This window comes from Anabas testudineus, chromosome 16, assembly GCF_900324465.2.
Source record: "Anabas testudineus chromosome 16, fAnaTes1.2, whole genome shotgun sequence".
NCBI classification, from domain to species: Eukaryota; Metazoa; Chordata; class Actinopteri; order Anabantiformes; family Anabantidae; genus Anabas; species Anabas testudineus.
Window position 1 is genome coordinate 4,535,152 of NC_046625.1, and position 6,606 is coordinate 4,541,757.

Genomic DNA, 6,606 nt, shown 5'->3' on the forward strand with positions numbered 1-6,606 from the left:
AACGCTGTTGATGATTTTGCCTATTAAGTTTGGTTTGTCCAAACAACCACACTTTTTGCAATGGTGTAAAACAGAAAAGCAGTAAATCCTAACATTTAAAAAGCAACAACTGGGGGTTTTGTTCATATAATTTCAGCGCTAAATATGTATTGTTGATATATTTCTGAACAAACATACATTTGTGTTGCACTTCTCGTTGCTTCCAGGCAGCACCATGTTCAGTATGGATATCTTTGAGTTGAAGATTAACTTCTATATTGTTATTAGCAATAAATTATGTTATTAGTCAACAGTATTAAAAATATTCTATGAAAACTATAGCAGATCTTAGCAGGAAGCTGCACTGTTGAGCTTCTCACCAAACACACTGAGACCTTACAAACATCGAGGTTGAATCCTTCTCAATTTTAAAATTGTCTTTTAAATGCGTCCATGTTTGCCAGACTGGGTCCTTGTTCTTCACCGCCTTTTCCGGTGCGTTACCACCGTATGCTTCATGTGTGTGTGTGTGTGTGTGTGTGTGTGTGTGTGTTAGAGGATCACAAACTGTCAATCAGTCGAGGAGCGTGACACCAACAGGAAGAGTGGATGTTGCATCATTTGCATGTTCTGACTTGCACAGTCACAATATTACTGGTCAAAAGACTGTTTTGTTTTGTGACATAAATGATATCATATATATGTGTGTGTTTTAAAAACATAGATCCAGAGGTCAGCGTTGTAGAAACTAGACTTTCAACAAATAGTGTAGTAGTAAACACTAATGCATCATCATGTAGTTATTAAATGAATGATCAGGACTGTTGTGTTCTAATATAAAAGATCAGCATAAGTCCACTGGAGAGTTGTACTTGTTCAGGTACCTACGTGAAGAGAAGCATCATTTCTGTTTTCTTGCTGTAGGAACATAAATGGGATCATTTGAAGCCTCACACAACAGTGAGTTCATCCATTTGTTTTAGCACGGCTGACCTGAGAGAATCAGAGTCAAACTCACAACCTGGCAGCTTGTTGCGATGCTCTGACTAAAGCAGCACATAAAACTTCACACACTGCTAAACTTCTGACCTTCCTAACAGTCTGCTGACAAATACACGAGACCCCGGTTTTCATTCTGAAGTTGAGTCGTGTTTTTGCGTTTGTGCCTCAGTGTTTTGTTGCACCTGGTTTGACTCTGAGCTGTACATTTGGCTGACTGTTATTTGTTTTGTCTCCTGATGATGGGGGCCTGTGATTGATGGACGGGGTCCAGGACATCTCCGATCGACAGCTGTTGATAGCTCTGAAATCGAGAGCAGCAGTCGGAGCGTAACAATGAGCTCATTGCGCTCTTGGCTTGGTCGCCAGCCCAGCAAACCCCAGCACTGGTGGGACTTCATGAATTTCAACTGGGGCCACAAATGTGAGTGCACATGGAAATTGTGCTGGGTTGCAGGGAAAGGTACTGAACAAGGAATATAACCCTGATAATTAAAATAATCACGGAGAAGACAAGGGAACGTGGAAATGGAAAGCTGAGCACATGTCTGGAGCAGAATCATTTTCCTTGAAAGCACAAACATGTTTTATAAATTTTGTTTTCAAATTTTAAATGAAAGACCTTCTTAATCTTTCACTTCCAATGTGAATGTGAATGTGCTCCAGCAAAATGTGAGAAGTTTCCAGTATCACAGGGGTTTGCACCGACTGCCATGTGAAGGCCTGTTAGAAGGAGTCTGTAAGGGTTGAGAACGAGAATCATTCACTGTAGTCTGAGTATCTAAAGGTGAGACCATAAACAGCTCTGTGTCACTTCCTCGTACACACCTGGTGTGAATAAATCCTTGTCGTGCTTATTTTGTTTAATTATTTGACCAGTTTACAGTTGATGCAACTGAAAGAAAAGAAAAATCAATCATCCACAGACCTGCTGCTGACGACAGCTTCACTCTGGTCTCTCATCCCCGTGCACTAGGTTAATGACAAAGGTTAAAGAGTCAATGCAAGAATCAAGCATCGCTCCATAATGTGTTTTGTCTTAAAGCCATCCATACTTCAGCTTTAATTGGACAGCGTCATGCTGTAATAAGCTGCGGTTGCATGGGTTTGACGCCCGAGCCCTCTGAGGTTACAAAGCACCAGCACCACATCTGAGCTCAAATTTGCATTCTGGGCAAGCAGAACTCCCCAAGCTTAATTAAGGTAAATTCAACATTCTAGTTCATCATTGGGTTTTATATAATCTTAAAGCCAGTTGCACTTGGTTGGCAGCTGTTTATTTCTTATATTAAAAAAGAAAATATTACACTGTAGATGGTTTGGCATACCAGGATTTTGAATTTGAGCCTCCTATTATGGGAAATCTGGGTTTGCGCAATGATTAAATGCTTAATAAAAAATTCATTGTTGTTGCCAACATCTGTATTGTACAGGCTAACAGCTCACTGGAGTGTGCGAGACTTGTAAAGTTTCCAAACGCGCCGTTGAGAACCCTGGAAAGTTCACCTAAGAGTTTGCCTTCCTCATTACCAAGCTACTTCTGTGTCTGCGATTAGACTGAGAACATCTTTAATTGCTTTAAAATCTGAATGCATGATAAGAATGGATTAATTTGATTTTTCTGTTCCTACAAGTAGCAGATGGTTTATGTCTTCAGAATGCTCATGTTGTAAAATGAGATCCCCAGCTTGTCTCTGATTGGTCACTGTTAATGAAGCATGCTGGGCTGATTATTGATTTAGAAAATGAGGACGACACAAGTATTGTGTGTGTTGCTGTAATAAATTAAAGACAAGCTTGTTGTTTAGAGTTTACAGAAACCTACCTTAAATAACACAAAATATTTGATTTTCCATTCAGGTGGTCTCTGGCCCCTCAAAGTAGTTTTATTGTTTATTTTAAAACAGACACTTTTATAGTTGCCACTAACAAGCAGATGGTCGACTTGACTTATTTGTGTTTTGTGTTTCTGAATGACCGATCAGATGCATGATGGGAAATGCAATGAGCTGCTTGTCAGGGAAGAGACAATTCACGGGAGAGGGCCCGTGAAAGCTGTATACATTCCCAATTTACTCCCATCTCTGCGGTTTTTAAGGTTAGTAATTTTTTTTTTTGCATTATTATTGGCTGTTGCGAGAGCAGCTGTTCCCCAGCCTCCTTCCCTCCTGAATTACCATCCTCACACTGACAGATAGGCAGCTGATGGGGAATCTCGCTGCTTGCATGAGGAGAACCAATTCAGAGATGAAACTAATGTGCTGCATCAAGGGGGACAGGAGGCGGCCCTGGAGGAAGAGGTGGAAGTCCAGGGTGAAACATCGTCTGGGATAGGCTCAGACGGGGTCTGGGTGGTGACTTTGCCTCAGACGGGATGTGGTTTCACAGAGTCAGATCCTTTATTTATTTATTCATTTATTTATTCTGTTCCCCAGACGCCGTCTTGGCTGTAGATTCCAAGCTGGCAGCCCTCCACTCCCTGAAATGAAAGCACTCAAAGACCACATCTACATTTCTGATATTCAAAGGGAATTATTGCGGGTGGACAGAATAATAGAAACATCTGTAGAAAACTATCTAGTACACTGTGACAACACCACAACTGCAGTAAAAGAATCCCCTAGAATTGAATTTATTTTCACTGGTTATTGTGTTGGATTAAATTTGATGGTTTTACATTGTGTCTGTACAATTTGAATCAATGTGTGAAGCATAAAGGTATAATTTATCTTTTATTAGCAAAGGCTGAGCAGGAAAGAAGCAATGGAACAAGTGTTAAAGCAAAAAGAAACGAAAGTGAACATAATGTAATTACCAATTAGCAAATCAGCAAAATTAAGACAAAATACAAATGTACTATTCTACTAATACTCAAAATATTATCCACATTCATTCTGCATTCTCTAAATCTGTGACTCGTACTGACTATGTTTTCTGTGCACTACCCCTCCTAAGTCCCAAATAAGTTTATTAGGTTTCATGTTATTGGAGTTTGTTCATTAGAGGGGAGGTAAACCTGTCTGCGGTGCAAATGTCTCCAAACATAAATAATGTCACTATGAAGAAATGCTGCAAATAAACAAATAAAAGGAAAATAAATGCCTGAAAACATGTCCCTTAAAATATTAAATCATATTAAAGCAAACACGGTTAAATACAAAGAAAACATAATTTTTTGTTAATACAATGATGCAAAATTCTAATATTGTCATCATCATGTTTAATATAAGGCTAACTCCTTTTCAACATTACAGGTATAGTAAAATGATAACTATCACGCTACAAACCATATGGAAAAAAATGTAATTAACTAAATTAAACACTTTCTTTGTCCAGACAAATAGTCAATTATAGACTGTCATGTTTCATAGTTTCAGCTCACCTGCTGCCAGTAAGGGCACAATATCAGGAGACAGTAGTTGGAGCTGAAGCTGAAGTTTGAAGCCGTTTGATGCTTTTTCTGAAGTAGTGATACAATAAGTTGGTTTCAGGTTCAATTCCAGGTCATGCAGTAAAGATGGAGGTATGGAAAGAACATAAAAAACATGTTAAGTGTAACAGAACACACTCTAGCTGTCGGTGTGGAATTTATTCAAAGCTGTTGTCACAAATCAATCGCGATTCTTCCCTGATTTGTTGCAACATAAATAACTCGATCTGGGAGGAAAAGCTGTTGAGGTGATTTAACAGCAAAGTGCATCTGAGGACTGAGGAGGATTTGGTTTACTTGCATTATTCAAAAAGTAACAGCAGTGGATCCCTACTGTGATCCATTTCTGGACATGCAGGCCTGCAGTTTGTCCAGCACAGCAAGCCCCTTTGAGCACAAGAACAAAGAGCTTGTTGCTTATTTGCTGCTCATGTCTTGTGTTCATGTGTACTTTTATTGACATGCAGTGCAAACATTTATAATTACCTTTAGCACTGTGATATCAGCCTGCCTTGAATAACCTGCTGTGGCGTTTTACCACCTGTTACTAATCGCTCTGTGAATTCGTCACGGCACAGGCAATGATTCAAGCGAACACTGAGCGCCCCACAAGACCCTCCAGGAAATGCAGCAAACGGCTGCAGCACAGTGTTCAGAGAGCCGAGGGAGCGACTTCATGGATTTTTTGCATCATTAACTATTTATGAGTTGCCACTTCATGTTATTTACACTGGACTGATGGTAATGCTGTTCAGAGCTCAAACGCCATGCAGGGACCCGGTGGGATAGCGGGGTGGAGGGTGAAGGGGGAGGCAAAGGCATGTGTGAATCTGTTAAATATTGTACGGAAACGCCACCTGCAGCTGCGAACATGGCGCAGGGTAAAAAGGGCGAGTTGGGAGCAACTCTGGGGGGACAAAGAAATGTAGCAGCAGACTGCAGTGCATGCAGACAGGGCTTTGTGCAGGAGGGCACACTGTGACTATATAATGTATAAGTCAGAGCCTTACCACAAAGCCACAAGGAATATTCAGTTGACCTGGTTTATCTTTAGCTTTAAACCACAAGGACTGTTTGCATCACCATTTGCAGTAAATGTGTCATAGATGATGATGGATTATGCATCATCTGCTCCTGCACTTCAAGTCTGTAGAGTTGCTAGTATCTATCTACTTATCTGCCTATCTATCCGACTGTCTCATGTGATTTGACATCCCTTAATAGGCAATACATTTATTACTAGCATCCACACATCCGCGTACCTGCCCGTGTCTCTTTTAACGTCTCGTTCTCTCTCAGACTGAAAGGCAAATAAACAATATGTGCAGTTAACTAGAAATGTATCAACACGGAAATGTGTCAAAATCAGTTTCGCAACATGGCATGCAAACTGTAAATGAAACACTTGGAATGTCCAATCAGACAAACAGCTGTCACACACTTTCTCAGTGCAGATGCTCAAAGAGAAATGGCTGGACCTGTCAAAAATAAGCACAGGAATGTGAAGTTGAGTTGTTTTTTTTTTTTACCCACTTCAAGGGAGAGTCAAGCAGCAGCGACAGACAAACAAAAAAACTCATTTTTGGTTGACATGATGAGCAACAGTATCCTTGGAGTTGCCTCAAAACTGTTGTCTCGAACACTGTGGGATTTCTTGTTGCCAGGAAACATTTGATATAATTTTTCATTTTGTTGATAATTGCTGGGAGTGTTGCCCATCCACACTGTTTTAGTTTATCAGCACCCTGAGGCTTTTATATATGTTTGCCAGGAGGCATAGGATCTTTGTTACTGTAGGATTTTCATTAGGTCTCTGTTTGTTGTTACTGCCTGTGGCTGTAGTTTTTATCATTCAGGCCTCTGCTGTTGCTGTTTGTCAGCACTGTTGTATTAGAAGATTGTTCTGACCATTAGCTTAATATTCCTCTAAGGTTGGGCTGTTTAATAGAAGGGAAGGAGATGTGGTAAGTCAATTGTTTTATTGTTTGATTTAGATTTTACACAGCATCTCTTAAACTTGGTCTTAGTGTAAGTTGACTCAGCATGTATCACACTTTTTGTACAACTGATGCACTTTTCACTGCAAGATCACGGTTTTAGCAGGAAACTAATTACATATTTACATCCAAAAAAACATCTTACCATCATGTTAATACTGCAGAATTAATTTTCTATCAACATAATGACAATATCTCAGG